The 17,411-nt window shown below is 40.4% G+C and overlaps 1 protein-coding gene across 1 annotated transcript in view; it reads right to left on the bottom strand.

Annotated features, from left to right (window-relative positions):
• LOC102861336 (alpha-N-acetylgalactosaminide alpha-2,6-sialyltransferase 3-like) overlaps positions 1-17,411 on the bottom strand; it is a 953,952-nt gene that overhangs the window by 641,715 nt on the left and 294,826 nt on the right. The gene's annotated exons all lie outside the window — the stretch shown is intronic.

The following is a 17,411-nucleotide window of genomic DNA, read 5'->3' on the forward strand; positions in this document are numbered from 1 at the left end:
GTCTGCACTCTTCCTGGATGATACCTTTGACATCCTCCCACAACACATCAGGTCTTCGCTCATTAGTGTTCAAGGCCTCAAACCTGTTCCTGAGATGGTTCTGAAATTCAGGTGGGATGAACTCCAAGTCATATGTTGGTTCCCGTGGGTTCGGTTTAATTTTCTTCAGCTTCAGCTTGAACTTGTATATGAGTAGCTGGTGGTCTGTTCCACAATCAGCTCCTGGCCTAGTTTTCACAGCTGATATTGAGTTTCTCCAGCGGTTTTTTCCACAGATATAATCGATCTGACTCCTATGCATACCGTCAGGTGAAATCCATGTGTATAACCTGCGTTTATGTTTCTTATAAAATGTGTTTGCAATGAATAGGTCATTGATTATGCAAAATTCAATCATTCTATCTCCAGCTTCATTTCTGTCACCAAGTCCATGTTTTCCAACTACTGATTCTTCTTCTCTGTTCCCAACTTTTGCATTCCAGTCACCCATTATTATCAAAGCATCTTGATTGCATGTTCGATTGATCTCCGACTGTAAAAGTTGGTAGAAATAATCTATTTCTTCTTCTTTGGCTCTGGTTGTTGGTGCATATATCTGAATGATAGTGGTATTCACTGGATTTCCTTGTACGCATATGGATATTATCCTGTCACTCACAATGTTGTACTTCAAGACGGATATAGAAATTACTTTTTTAACTATGAAAGCAACTCCATTTTTCCTCACCTTTTCATCTCCAGAGTAATATATCACATGGTCATCTGACTCAAAATGCCCCATGCTGGTCCATCTCATCTCTCCAGTGCCTAGTATGTCAATATTTATGCGTTCCATTTCATTCTTAACAATGTCTAATTTTCCTACACTCATGGTTCTCACATTCCATGTTCCAATCACTAGTGTCTGCTTATAACTGTTCCTCTTCCTTTGTATTTCCATATTTGAAAGTTCTACCTATGTTGCCCTTACTGTTAGTCTACATGTGTTGTGTTGCACATAGGGTTTTCAGAGACCTGCTATTTCAGAAGTGGATGGCCAATCCTTCTTCCTAGTCTTTATTAATCTGAATGTTCATATTTAGAGGCGTATCTGACAGACAAGCAATTTATAGAACAGTGAACGATAAATCCCTCACTGTGGAGTTAACCATTAGTTACAGTGTTGTCCCTGCCCTTGGCCCAGTGTGTTGGCCCACTTATTTCCCACCTCCACCCCCCACCAAGATACCCCTTCACTTCTACTGAGTCCCTTCAGCATTTATCTTCCATTGTCCAACCCTTAATCTGACAGCTTACATATAAAGTTTTCTTGGCTTCTGTGATTCCAAATACATGAGCCACTGACAATTTCTTATGCTGTAAACAGCGTCTCTTAAATTTATTCTTGGACCATATGTGATGAGATTAATATGTCAATAAAATAAATAATGTGGGGGTGAAGCAAAGATGATAAATCTTTTTATACGATTGGCACAAAAGCAAGAAAAAGGCAGGATCAGGCAGAATTTTGTTTTGTTGTACATAAGGTCATTATGAGTCAAGGTAAATTCAAAGGAGCTATCATTATCTATCTATACACCTACCTACTACCTATTTACTATCTTGGTGTCATCTATTTTGTGTAAGCCGAATATTGGTAAACCAAGATTCAAACTCATTATATATATAAAGCCTTACCGTAGCATTTCCCAAGGCTGTTAATATGTACTGTTGAGTCGACTTTGACTCATAGAGACCATGTACAACAGCCTGAAACCTGCCGTATCCTGAGCCATTCCTACTACCTCTGACACAGCTACCCTCATTACTCCATTTATTGTGTCAATCTCATCCAAGGTGTTTCTCTCCTGCACTGTCCATCCACATTTCCAAGCATGATATCTTTCTCCAAGGCCTGGTCCCTCCTTGTAACATGACCAAAGTATGTGAGACAAAGACTTACAATCCTTGCCTCCAAGGGGCAAGTTGGTGTTACCTTCTCCAGGACAAACTTTTTTTTTCTTCTTTTGGTGGTACGTGCTTTTCTCCAGCACCACAACTCAAAAGTGTTGATTCATCATCAGTCACCTTGATTTATTATGCAGCCCTCTGATGTGTAACAAGTAATTGTAAAACCATGGCCTGAATCAGGCACAACTTAGTCTCTAGACTGACATCATTTCTCTTTAGCACTCTGGATGAGTCCCTGGTAACAGATTTTCCCAGTGCAGTTTGTCTGCTGGTTTTCTGACTACAGGTGACAATAGAGCTGATTGGGGTGCTAATAAGCTGAAATTGTTAACAATCTCTTTCTTCCCCATCTATCACAGTGCTGCCAATTGGTTCAGGAGTGAGAATCTTTGTTTTCTTGATGTTGAGCTTCAATCCATATTGAAGGCTACAGTCCTTGACATTCTGCAGAAAATGCTTCAGTTACTCTTCAGTTTTGTCCTGCTTGGATCCACAATTAACACCCTTGGTACCAGCAGTCAGGAAATAAGGAGACTGTATTGCACTGGGAAAATCTGCAGTTAGGGATCTTTCCAAATTATTGAGGAGTAAAGACATCAGTTTGAGAAATAAAGTACATCTGATTCTGGCCATAGTCTTTCCAATTACTTGCTATGCATCTGACAGCTGACAGTGAATAAGGATGACAGGAAAAGAATTGACACCTTTGAGCTGTGGTGTTGGAGAAGAGCACTGAACATCCCCTGGATGGCCAAGAGAACAAACAGCGAGGGTGCAGCCAGAGTGCTCTTTGGAGGCAAAGATGATGAGGCTTCATTTAACATACTTTGGTTATGCTGCTAGGAGGTGCTGTTACTTGGAGAAGGACATGATGCTGGGAAGGTCGAAAGGTTGGCAAAGAAGAGGAAGACGCTATACAAGGTGGTTGATACAGTGACTGATGCAATGGGCTCTTGTGTGTCAGGAAGTGTAAGGATGGAGTAGGACAGAACGGGGTTCAGATCTTTTGTTTATCAGTCATACTCGACTCGACAGTACCTAACAGCAATGACCACTTCTTCAGTTTCAGTAGATTCTTTAAAATCCGACTGTCCCTTGAAGAAGTCTTCTAATTTCATAGAGGTCTCAGATCCTCTGGCTATGCAGTCAGAAGAGGCTAGTCCTTGGAAAATGATGTTATGCTGGAAAAGGCAGAGGGTCAGAGAAAGAGAAAACCCTCAATACGATGGATTGACAGTGATTTTAACAATAAGCTTGAACAAATGGGATTGCCCAAGGTTCAACTCAGTTGTTCATAGTGTGATGTGATAATCATTGTTCATTGCTGTGAGTGATAATCAATTTAGTGGCATGTAACAACATAGACAGTCTGTTCTTTGAATCATGATATACCTTAGCATATTAAAGGACCTGAGAAACCCTACAATGATGCTTTCTCTAAATACATTTGAACATTTCTAGAGGAACATCTACCACAAGACAAGAAAATAGTATCACACTCAGCGTACATTGGATAAGCAATGTCTCCTTATAGGATAGGGCAAGTCACTCTTTCTGCTTCTCAAAATGTCACAACATTATCCCATCACTCAACATACAAAGCTGAATCTGAACTTCTGTTTACTCGGCTCTCAGAGTGGCATATTCCCCATCTCTCTGAGAAGCAATGGCCTTTTGCCAAGTTTGAATTCATCACAATATGAAGTTCAACATTCCCCAAATTTGAGTGCTTCTGCTGTCACAGTAACAAACTGTTGGCGAAAGGCTGTGCCAGTCTTAAATCATACAAATTTGTCAGAAAATGATAAAGAGCACCCAGGCAAGGCACCCTCTCTCTGCCATCCTGCCTTAAAATGCTAGGTTTATATTCACTGTTTCCTTCAGAGACTAGAATTCAGACTGAGGGTTCAGAGCTAGCACCTTTTTTTTTTAATATCAGAATTTAATAAATTCAGACCATAGAACTACTGACATTCTTTTATTGATTGAAAAGTTGTGAGCCAGAGAAACAGCTCTAACTCATGCTCCACTCAAGGTTCATGAATTGCTTACTTGCAGATTTCTGGTGTGGAATGATGAGGAGTGGGGAACTGAGACTGACCAAATATATGGTTGAGCAAAATGAAATGACTGAATTACTGAAGGCTGGGTGAGGTTTTGGGAGTCAAACTCATGAAATACTGCCCCAACCTTGCACTAGGCCATCCTGTGGTTAAAACACTCACAGAGCCAGATTCCAGTGTTAGGACAGCTAAAATCACCAAGCAAGTGTTAAAAAAAAAGGCTGTCAAAAGTTGATAAAAAAAAAACAGCCAAACTTTAAACATGTCTAATAGTCCTAAGTACAATATTAAGCTGAAGAATTATGGTATTAACTTGTTTATAGACAGCACAGACACACACACACACACACACACACACACACACACACACAAACACCAACAAGCATATATACCTACACAAACACACATTGTAATTAATTAGATTGTTCTCCTCAAAATGTGTGCTGGAATCCTAGCTCCTATGTTGTTGTTGTTGCTGCTGCTGCTGCTGTTGTTGTTGTTGTTGGGTGCCATCAAGTCAAGTACAATTCATAGCAACCTTATGAAAAACAGCCCTGAATCCACCTTCATCACCTCTGAGGTACTTGAGGCTATTTCTGCAGTCATTGTGTCAATCCATATTGCTGAGAGTCTTCCTCCTTTTAGCTCACCCTCCACATTTCTAAGCCTAATATCTCTTTCTAAGGAATAGCTTCTCCTAGCAAAACGTCCAAAGTATGAGAAATCACGCTTCCAAGGAGCATGCTGGTTGCACCTTTTCCAAGACTGTTCTTTTGGCAGTCCATGAGATATCCAGTAATCTCTTAATTGTTGTTGTTATGTGCCATCGAGTCGTTTGCGACTCATAGCGACCCTATGCACAACAGCCGTAAACCCTGCTCTATCCTGCACTAACTGCACTGCCTCTGACACACCCATCCCGATTACCCCAGTCACCGAATCAATCCATCTCATAGAGGGTCTTCCCCTCCTGCACCGTCCCTCCACCCTCCCAAGCATGATGTCCCTCTCCAAGGACCCGTCCCTCCTGGCAACATGTCCAAAGTATGTCAGACGAAGCCCCAGAATCCTTGCCTCCAAGGAGTTGCTTGGTTTAATCCTCTCCAAGATGAATCTGTTTGTTTTCCTGGCAGTCCATGGTACATTCAATACTCTTCTCCAGCACCACAGCTCAAAAGCATCAACTCTCCTTCTGTCCTCCCTACTCACTGTCCAACTCTCTGATGAATAACAAGCGATTGCAAAGACCATGGCCTGTATCAGGTGCACCTTAGTCTCCAGAGAGACACCGTTGCTCCTGAGTACTTTAGAGAGGTCCCAGCTCAAATACATGAATTCTTCTTCTGCCATCATTATTCATTGTTGAGCTCCCAAATGCATAGAAAGCGACTGAAAGGATCATGGCCTGAATCAGGCACACCTTAGTTTTCAAACTGACATAATTGTTTTTCACTAGTTTGGAGAGGGCCCTTGGTAGTAGAGTTATCCAAAGAAATACTTCTGATCTTCTGACTTGCTTGTGGGTCCAAATAAGATGAAAAAAAGTGACAATGTTAATCCTTTCTCCACCTATCATTATCATTGGCTCTGCGGTAAGGGCCTTTGTTTTCTTGGTGTTGAAGTGTATAGCCTTCTTATATCCATGGATATGATGAAGATCAACATAGCTCTTATACCTGTGGATATGATGTGTTTTAAAATAGAGAAGCAAGAGTCAATGAGCTGGAGAGGAACTAAAACCATTATGGCAAAGAACCAAGTGACACCAAGGCTTCTGAGGCCAAAGTAGAATCTTCCCACACCACTGACGGTGAAACAAGTATTTCCCTATAGCCAGTGTTCTGAATTTAGGTTTCTAGCTTCCTAAGCTGTGAAGAAAAGTGTCTGTTCTTGAAAGCCACCCATGTATGGTATTTCTGTTACAGTACTAGGAAACTAAGATGCACACATTTATATTTTATGAATAGTCTGCAGAAGTTGTTCATTACTGAGTAGCAGAAATGAAGTAAAACTTCCTTGAATTACAGACACATTTTAGAAAACTCAGACTCATAAACCCAAACTCACTGATGTTGATCATTTCTCACTCACAGTGGCCAGCCAGTGAATTTCTGATGTATAAATCACAACTGGAGGAGGATGCTCACCTTCTTCCAGCAGAACTGCTGATGGATTTGAACCAGCAGCTAATGCACAACCTTTGAGTTAGTAGTGCAAGTTAATACAGACTACGCCAACAGATCTAGAAAGGAAAGTATCAAACCAATTTCAATGTCCAACTTTGGATGTGACTATGGCTTATCTTTTTCTTCCTTTTAGTTTTACATATGACTCGCAGTTTCTGTGATAAATGAGACTCTTAGTGCTGGGCCATGTAACATGTTGTCACTGAATAACGTGTTTAAACCATTAGCTTTGAATATGCCCAGAGATTGTGAAGAAGAAACTTCTAAGTATATAAAGCACAAGAATGACATTGCTGATGGATTTGAACCAGCAGATAATGTAGAATTTTTTAGTTAATTAGTAGATCAAAGGATATCAATATTTCAGACTCCCAATGTGGTTGTTATGTGCCACTGAGTCAGAACAGACTCATACCGTCTAGCGGGGTTTCAGAGGCAGTAAATCTCACTGAAGGAGACTGCCCATTCTTCTCCCATGGAGCAGCTGGTGGAGTCAAACCATGTGCCTTTGCATTCCATATAGTTCCTCCATGTTCACATTATTTTTCCATTCATTATGCCAGTGAATATTAATATCAGGAATAAACACACTGTTTTCTAAAACAGGTTGTCTTAATTTGTTAACTATTAAATAAGTTTCTACCTTTAGTTTCATTTTCATCTACTTGGCTTAGGAGGAAGTTTTCATCATAACTAATAAGTTTATTTTTTTCCCTCTGTACTTTCTCTTTGTGATTTGTGAGTTCCTCCTCATCTATTGATGTTTTGTAGGCTTGATTCAAGATACATATAAACTTTTCACATTAAAATTATTAACCTTCTATCAAATTTTTCACATTGTACATAGGTACTGTGCAATTGGCAGCATCAGGATGGATAGTGAAGAGATTGAGATTGTTCACAGCTTTAGTTTGTTTGGCTCCACAGTCAACACTCATGGCAACAGCATCCAGAAAATTAAAAGACATATTGCCATGGGAAAGTCTGCTGTTAGGGACTCTCCAAAGTATTGAAGAGCAATGGTGTCATTCTGGAGACCAAGGTGCATCTGCCACAGGCCATGGTCTTTGCAGTCACTTGTTATGCATCAGAGAGTTGGACAATGACTAGGGAGGACAGAAGGAGAATTGATGCCTTTGAGCTGTGGTGCTGGAGAAGAGTATTGAGGGTACCATGATCTGCTAGGAAAACAAACAGGTTCATCCTGGAAAGGGTTAAATCAGGCGGCTCCTTGGAGGCAAGGATTCTGAGGCTTCATCTGATATACTTTGGACATGTTGTAAGGAGGGACAGGTCCTTGGAAAGGGACATCATGCTTGGGAGGGTGAAGGGACAGCGCAGGAGAGCAAGGCCTTCTATGAGGTGGGTTGGTTCAGTGACTGGGGTAATTGGGATGGGAGTGTCAGAGACAGCGCGATTGGCACAGGATAGAGCAGAGGTTAGGGCTGTTGTACATAGAGTCGCTATGAGTCGCAAGCGACGCAATGGCACATAACAACAGCAACAACAATCAAATATTTATTAACATTTCTCTGATTTACATTTTAATCTTTTATTTGATGGATATTATTTGGTTGTCCCCATTTCTTTGCTTTTAAACTCTGAGAATTGCTCCCTAATCAGACATAATAAATAGTCACCAAACTTCCTTAGGTTTTTATGCTCTCAACCATAACAAACAAAATTAGCTTTTTATGCCTTTCCCCCCCATTTAAATTCTAGTCCATATTTTTATTTTTTGAATATGATAGATAATAAATGAAAATGCAACTTGACGTTTCCCCAGATATCTAATTTCTCAACGTTGTATGCTGCGTGACATTTTCCTTACAATACACTCTTTATGAATATTCAAAATTATTCTATATATTAGAAAATACATATTTTACAATGAAGATATTTATATACCCATACATATATTAGTTTATGAATTTACCAACTATCTTGACTATAATAAATATAAAATGAACACTGTAATAGGGCCCATTCCTCCCCAAATACCTTACCACTTGCGTATGCTATTCAGCCATATAACGAAAGGGATAGCCATATTGCCCCCATTTTATATAGCCCCTCTCTGTTACTCTCCTTGCTATAGTTGCCCACCAAATTAGTAGGTTGCTGAATCTCCCCCTCCACTACAACCCCTCAAGTGGTCAGTCCTAGTGGTGTTCTGTGGGTTGGCTGGAATACTGAAATGCTCACAGGTTTCATAACAGCATCTAATGACAGTGATGATAATATTAGAATAGGCCCATCATGCTAACTATCCCAAAATGGTTTGAAAAAAGAACAATCTATCCTGCTGTTGCTTACACAGAAAACAATAATAAGGTAGGAAAGCTATTCACTGTTTAAGTTAAAAGGAAATAAAACAACACTGGACTACAAACGAAGAAGCCTGAGGCACCAATCCTGATTCTGCTTCTAATTAGATACGTGACCTTGTAAGAGTCCATGAACTTCATAAAACCTTGGATCTCTTATCTATAAAATGAAAGGGTTTGACTATTAGTAGAAGATGCGGTTTGGACATTAACTGGTTAGCTGTGCAGATATATTTAGTTTGACTGTGTGGTGATTGGATTTTTTTTTCCAAATGCAATAGGGCATTGCACTCTGTTTTCTAAAAACCCCAATGGTCATTTCGCTAGTTTCACTCATTTGTTACCTACCTACTTCAGAAGAGGTCTAAATGATCTCTAAAGTCTTTTCAGCTTTATAAATTTACTCAATCTGTCAAAAATCCTATTAAGTCTAACAGCAAAATAAACCGAGAGTCTGATACTTCTCACCACCTCCACTGCTGCTGTACCACTCAGTGCCCCTGGCATATCTCTGTGGGATCATTACAATGGTCTCCTAGCAGGTCTGCATGCTTCCAGAAATACTTCTTTACTATATTTTCTCCATGGAAGTAGCCAGAGTTATCTTTTAAAATAAAAATGTCACCTAATCAGTATCATAGTATTCTAGCTAACTAGCTAGATATACAGACAGATACAGAGATGGACATAAACAGATCCAGCAGATAGCTGTTGTTAAGTAGATTAAATTCATGGCTGTAGGACAGAACAAAATATTATTCTATCCTGCATCATTCTAGCAATTGCAGTCATATCAGAGTCCTCCCTTGTGGACATTGTGCCAATCCATCTGGGTGCTCCTAGACCTCACTGGTCCTCTACTTCACCAAACATGATCTTCTTCTCCAGAGACTGATCTTGATGACCTATACAAAACAAGTACGTCAAAAAAATATCCTATTGTAACTCATAAGGTTTCATTTATATAGGATTACAATTATTTTTATTTTCAGATGTAGACAGTCATATCTTTCCTCCTAGTCTTACTTTAGAAGCTCTGCTAGATATATATTTCTATAGAACTTTTTCTAATCACATGCTATGTAGAGTACTTACATGTCATGGTTTCTTGCCTTTGTTTTATTTTGGATCTGTTTCAGCACATTTAGAACAGGCATTTTGGGGAGTTGTTTTTGTTTATACTTGGTATAGCCTCAATGGCTTGTATATAGTTTAGCACATGCTCTGACATATAGTGGTGGGTAATCAACAAACTATTACACACACACACACACACTCTATGAACTTTGAGAAATGACAGTTTCAGGTCTTTGGTTCATAGGGTCACTATGGGTTGTGCTCAACTCAATGGCACAAGAGAGAGAGAGAGAGAGGTGTAGGCTACAAACCAACAGGTTATGTTTTAATCCACTAGCTGCTCCGAAGGATAAAGATGAAGCTGTCTCTCCCACTAGGATTTACAACCTCAGAGGACTGGTGGAGAGTCAGAATAACTCAACTGCTCAGTGGCAGTGCATGCAGGTATATGTGTAGAAATCTGCCACCTGCACACCATCAAATAGATTTCAACTCATAGTGACCCTCCATTGGATTTCCAAGGTTAAACATTTTAACCGAACAAAATCATCCATCTTTCTTAATTGAAGGATTCAAACCACTGACTTTTTTATTAGCAGCACACCATGCTGTGTACTGTATTGTCAGGGCACTATATACATGTGTGTGTTTGTGTATACTGAGGCTGTAAATAACACAGGAAGGGATTGTCCATCTTTCTCCCAAACAGCCACAGGTAGATTCAAACTTCCAAAGACATATAGTCTTTTTTTTTCAATGGATTTAATTCAGCTCAATATAATGTGCTATTTATTGATGTATTTTGCTAACAAATGACCCTTTATGAAATATTTTCATCTGTATGGGTGTGTCTGAATAAGTGAGACTGGCTCAGGACAGGGCAGGGTTCAGAGCTGTTGTACATAGGATCACTATGGGTTGCAGGCAACTCAAGGGCACATAAGACCAACAAGAAGCAGGGTCATAGGCAGCTAGGAGTTCCACAGCACCACTGTCAAGTATCTTCTATGATGTCATGAGAGTAGTGGCCATCAACAATGCAGCTCACTGACTAGGCAGTTCCCAGGATCTCTTTAATAGTTCCAAAGAATTCTCTGGCAAAAGATTGGTGTCACATCTGCCGGTCAACGCTAGCAATCACATCAAGAGTGATCTTCCCGCTGTGTTTACTATGTTTTTGTTTCTTTCTGTCTCTGGGTGGCTTTTTAGGGCTTTGGTGATCAGGGCACAGTTAGGAGGCACCCCCTTAATTTGGGTCTGTCTGCCCTATAGTCTTTAGGGTAGCAGCATTGTCTATGTAGGCCACTATTGTTCAAACACACATGGATACACATACATTCGTGTGTGTGTGTGTGTGTGTGTGTGTGTGTGTGCACACATATTCAAGGGAGGCATAGTGTTCTGCTAGTAAGGTGTTATACTGCCAACCCAAAGAAATACAATTTGGATCCACCAGCTGCTTTCCAGGAAAAATATGGGCAATCTCTTCCCCTTCAGTTTCCTACCCCTAAAAAATTACTGGAGGGTCAGCTATGAGTCAGTTCTGACATGACAGTATATAACAACAATGAATATTTATATATATATAGGTACATGCATATATGTATACACACACATACATGAATAAATTTGTCTGAATCCAAGAAGCAACCTCAGTTAAGTGTCATATGTCAACATGAAGATGAGATCCTCTTCTCAAACTTCTTTATCACAGAAAATAATTTTACAGGCACTCCAAAGACTGACAAATAATTCTCAGGAAGGAAGTCACTTGCCAAACACAGGCAGACTTCTATGTGATAAGCAGATGGGCTTTTATTAAAGCCAGCCTACAAAGGCATGAGTTCAAACAGGAAGAAGACTTCTTTTGCACAGCCATCACGTAAGGAATCAATACAAGGATCAATTTCTAAAACAAACAAAGCAGCTGAACCCAAAAAGCAGGTTTGGTGATGCTTATATGAAACAGGTCAGAAGTACAGACGATCATCCATGTTCTTTAAGCCCATCATCCCTTGGGGCCATCTCTAGGTATGTTTGTGGAATTTAAACATGCTGACAATAAGATTTTTTGTTTCTCAAGAGTAATACAGTCTCTTTCAAAGACTAGTAAAGGTCAAATCCCTAAAAAATGTAAGTTGCTTACAACAGCTTTCAGAGAAATCTCTTCCAAGTAGGGACTGTGAATCTATCACTGCTTCCAAAGGTGACCACTCCCTGGGAGCATGGACATGTTCCACCTGCACCAGGTGCCCTGGCAAGCTCCCTTCCTTCCCACCCTTGCCCTACTCAATCACTAACAGAGGGTGCAGCTCAAGTCTGGCTACAGACATTTTGTTTTAAAAAACCAATATAGTCTAGAGATGAGTAAATTAAAAGAAAGGACATAAATCACTCTAGGGCTGCCATTACTTTTTTTCTTTTTTTCTAGTAACTAGACCCCTCTCCCTTCAATTATGGGATTTATTACAGACGTCAGAGAGCTCTTTTGGTGCTGTTAACCCACAAATGGCAGTTTTAATCCACCAGCGGTTCTAGGGGGAAAGAAGGGCAGTCTCCTCCTGTGCGATTTACAGTCTCCACTGGAGGGTCAGCTATTAAGTCAGTTCTGACTCCACAGCAATGAAGGCGAGAGATTAGTGAAATAACAGGTTACAGTTCAGTACGGAAACCCTCAGAATACAGTTCTGCAGTCACAATAACATCTTCTTGGGCTTGATCATAGGCAGACTTTGCACTGACCTTCAGCCTCTCGGCCCTGGGTCAGTTTTAAAAAGCTCTTTTACTTCTCTGCCAGTAATGTGTGTGCCCCACTCCCTCCACCAGTAAGCCTAGACAAAAGCCCCCGACCCTTTCTCTGAGGGGCAGCAGTTTTAGTTCAGCTCTGTCTGCTCCTGGTCTCTGGTTGCCCACCACCTCTGCAGCTACAGGTACTGCTGTTGCATTTCAGTCTTCTTCTTGGTCTCAGAATCACTCTGTATTGGGCATAAATCCCTGACCCAAAGGACACACTACGCTCTATGCTGCTTCTTTCTTTATGGTAGTGAGATTTCCCAACAGAATCTTTATAAAAATAACACCTCATCAAAGAAACAGTATACATAATTTAAAAGCAAGCTGTCAAAGCCGAGATTTATGAAAAACTTCTTTTTCTTCCCCTTATAAAATAGTTATATAACTTCCAGAGAACTTTTCTTAGGAATTCGCTTGTTGCAAGAGCTGATATAAAAGATGCTGCCCGCTTTAGCTAGGATGATAAAACTTTCGAGGAATTCTGATGCGACATGGGCTTTTGCTGCTTAACTTGAAGTGAAAGAGAGGAATTTGCCTTGCTGGTTTTCAGGCACACATGATATTGGGGCTCCTGTAAGACACAGCACTCTAGAGTAGCTAAAAACCTCGAAAGGGAAAGGACTCACAGCGCTCACTTGCAAGGTCTTGGATAACATTAACATTTTCAAGGAGCGCTCACAGTCTGTGTGTCCTAATCCAGGGTCACAGAGACAATTTGCTCTCCTGTTTTCTATCCTTCTCAGAATCCTTCAACAGATTTTTGCTGACCAGCAATTAGTATTTGGAAGTAACTAAATATAAGTGGTCTTTACATAAAAGAACAGGACTCTAGTAGCAGAGTAAATCACATGTTGATTAGTTGAAGATCAGTGGTTCAAATCCTCCATGTCCTCTGAGGAAGAAAGATGGGCAGGTTCCTCCTCTAAGTATTTTCAGCCTCCAAAACCAAATTCAGAGTTTTCATGAGACAGAACTGACACAAAGCAGTAGATTTTGGCTTGGAAAACTAACAGAAGGAGCCCTGGTTAAAACTTGGGCTGCTAAATGAAACGTCAGTGGTTGGAACCCACCATCTGTTGTATGGGTGAAATGTCTAGTAGTCTGCTTCTGTAATAATTAGAACCTGGAAAACCCTATGGGGAAGCTCTAGTCTGGGTGACTTATAAATTGGAATCAATGCAATGGCAGTGGGTACATGAAGAGAGACATGGTGGCTAATTCGTCCTATAATCACTGGGTAGTTACCATTAAAGCAAACAGTGCAACCCATGGCGCATGGCTTAAATATGGACTCTGTATCTTGTACAGAGGATGAAGGGGGTGCTACTGATGAGTGTGTGTGTGTGTGTGTGTGTGTGGGCATCATGCATGTTGTATACCTCTCCACACTGGATAGTCTACGTTTAAAAACTGTGGAATTCGTAACAGTCTGAATTTCTAACTTCTCTGGAAAAATCACAAGATTAGTAAGCTAAGTTGGTGATCATTGGCTTAGAATATGGAAGGTCATTTACAAAGTACAACCTGTGAAGGCTAAAGCCTGTGTAAAGCAGAAAACTGTCAGAGTAAGAAAAGTCAAAGATTTCCCATTAAAATAAATGATATCAAAGTGGTCAGACTGTACCTTGTCAAAAGCAGCAAATTTGGGAGACTCAGTAGAATAAGGCAATCCCCCAAGTGCCAGCTTTCATAGTTTTCACTGTACTTTTCCTTATCCCTGGAAAGATTGGGAGAGATCTATGATAGATACAAAACTTTAAGAAGGGAAATGGGAGAAAAACCAACTAAATAAAACCAGTGGTTGGATTAATCATGGGTTGTACAATTTGATGGAGGTGTGAGGGAAATTGGAAGAATCTGGTGTGGAAAACAATGGATTCAAATTTTGTAAATAAACTAGTACAATTAGTAAATAAGAATTATAGGGATTCAGAGGGGAAAAAACAAAACAAAACCAAAAACTTAGGAGTTGAATCCATAACCACAATGTTATAGAATTCTCTACACTTGCCTGAAGGTACTTTAGTGACATAGTGCTAAAAAACTGTGCTGTAATCCCAAAGGTACACAGTTTAAATCTACCAGCTGCTCATGGGATAAGGTTGAGCAATCAACCATGTGACTTATTCCATGTGATTTATTGGCTCTGAAAACCTACTGGAGGGTCAGCTATGGGTTGGTGCTGACTCGATGGCACAAAACACCACCATCTGAAGGTAAGATGCAATACAGGCTTTTGACAACTGGCCATACTTTGGACTTCAAGACCAAAACAAAGTCAGATTTTTTTGCCTTTAATTAAATACATCTTTCAGCAGTAATAGCACTAAATGTCATAATTCAATTAAAGATGAAATAAGAGAAGTGCAAGGCAGCACAAAGGGCGAAAATGTGTGGTCTTGAGGCCCACATATACTATGTAATACCTGGGAGGAGAGAGACATCAATGGATGACTATTAAGTCACTATTAAGTGACTACTAAGAGCCAGAAGTCTGACGATAGAGCCTTGGAAGACAGACACACCTCGGCCAGTCAGAGTGCTCCACAGGCTGTATAATGAAAACACCAAAAAAACAGTTAATATCAAATCAACTTAGATTCACGCTGATCCCCTGAACTTTGCTCCATAAGGTTTCCTCTTCCTGATTTTTCACAGGTAGGTGGTCCAGGCCTTTCTTCTGAGACAGCTTTCAGTTAGCAGCTCAGTAAGTCAAACACTTGACCTCATCTGAGACTCCAAGGACCATGCAGTCACAACATAAGAGTGTCACGTTTACTTAGCTACTGGGTACTGTTCATTGTCATCAAATCTGCACACTGATTCATAGCAGACACACACACACACACACACACAATGTGGCTTCCTGGTGAGTTTGTGTGTGTGTGTATGTACTATCATCTCCAACCTGACTAAAAGCTGACCCTCCAGCAGGTTTTCAGAGATTATAAATCATGAGGGAGGAAAGTGCCTGTCTTGCTCTTATGGAGCATCTGGTGAATCTGACCCATATGCCTTTGGTGTGGCAGTGCCACTCCTTACCACTAAGCCATTAGAGGTTTTTGTTGTTGTTGTTTGGTGCCGTCGAGTTGTAGACGACTCATAGTGACCCTATGAATGAACGGCCTGGCACTGTTCCTACATAGAGTTTGCGGAGGCAAGCCATTTCAGAAGTGGATGCCACACCTGCTTCCAGTTAGAGGCTTTTAGAGGCTGTAAATTGCACAGGAGCTGACAGTGGATTCGAATCTCAAGAGAGGCACTATGCTCGAGTTACCAGAGCTACTCCCCATAGGCTCTGTCATCTGAGATTCCTAGCTCCCCAGTAATTCCTTTCATTTTCAGCAGACCTAGTTTTGCTTCCTGAAGTATTTTCTTTACTTGTTGTTAAACTATAGGAAACACTCGGCTTGTTGAAAATGGGATACCTTTTTCTAGTTTACGGAGTTAAATGCCTCAGCTTTGAGACTTTGAAACTCAATTTCTTTCTCCCGCTTCAAATCAAGTTCAGGCATATATGGCTGGACTGGTGTGGAGATCACAGGGATGGGCTGATGGCCACCAGGCTGGGCTCAGAAAAGAAAGGCTTCATGCAGAGCAGCAGTCACTGTCCCAGCGCCAGGGCCTCAGTGAAATTTATTGCTTTTGCTCTTTCTCTCTCTTAAATCTGAATCAAGTATCATCAAGACAAATTCTAGCTGCTACTTGAGAATCCCACCTCTATTTCTGCATGTCACTGATGCAGAGTTTTCTGCGGCCTGAGTGAAATTAATGGCAAATCCATTTGGCAAAGCAAAACAAATCCTGAATTAACAAACAGCACCACTACCACTTCTCGGCTTATTAGTGGAGAAAGATATATTCCGTGCATTTTCCTCAGTTCAATATCGTATCTGTATCAAAATGAGGAACAAAAAGCTTATCACATCAATAATGGAATTTCAAGCAGCAGTGGGGACTGGACTACAGTTTTCTTTCCTACATACACAGAGATCTGTGGGTTCTATAGGGATTGACTTCTTTCCAGAGGAATCAGTTAAAAAAATATAAAGCATTTTAGAGATTGAGTCAGATATACATGTGAACATCGTGAACTTCTTCCTCTTCTCTCTGTACCACAGAAGGTAGCAAGCTGGAATCTTTGTTCCTGAGATATTGACTACACATTCCTATCAAAGCAGTCACAGTCATTACAGTGTCTGCTGGTATTCCTGTAAGAAATTCTCTCTGGAGAGGATTTACAGGATATTGGCTGCTTTCCATTCACAAAGAGCTGATTTTAAAGGCAGGGCTTCACTTGCCATGAATTCATACCATATGAATATTATCATGCAGAGAGTAACACCAATTCCTGAGCCTCTGGCCCTTAGCAATCTTGGAGGGGGGGTGATCAGTATGATTATACCTTACTTCATGCAAAAATAGGAGTTTGTTTTCCTAGAGGAACAGGCCACTGAATTCTATCTTGTGGGTGATTTATGTGATCTTTTGATGTTCCTGAGTTACCTGAGTTCCCATAATGAAGAACAGGTCATTTCTTTATTATAATCCAAAGCGATATTTAAAGTTGTTGTTTTGGTGGTGGGTTTTTAAAAAAAATAATAATAATAATAAACCACCCATAATAACAACAAAATCATCAACACAGTCTTCTAGTCAATTCAACTCACAACAACCCTCCATAGTGTTTCTGAGCCTAGGCATTTTTATGGTAAGAGATGGCCCACTTTTCTCTCATGGTGCTGCTGGTAGATTTGAATTGCAAACTTTCTGGTTATCAGCCTGACACATTTACCCACTAGTACAGTCCTAAAGGTTTTTAGGCTAAAAAAATAATTTCATTAAACAACATATGAGCAAGGGCCTATGGTGATGAAAGAAGAAGTTCAGGCTGCTTTGAAGGAAATGGCAAAAAATAAGGCTCTGGGAATAGATGGTATACCAATTGACATATTTCAGTTAACAGATGCTGCCCTGGACGTGCTCACCAAGTTGTGCCAAGAAATCTGGAGAAC

This window comes from Elephantulus edwardii, unplaced genomic scaffold (genome assembly GCF_000299155.1).
Source record: "Elephantulus edwardii isolate Elephantulus edwardi_28Jun2011 unplaced genomic scaffold, EleEdw1.0 scaffold00069, whole genome shotgun sequence".
NCBI lineage: Eukaryota > Metazoa > Chordata > Mammalia > Macroscelidea > Macroscelididae > Elephantulus > Elephantulus edwardii.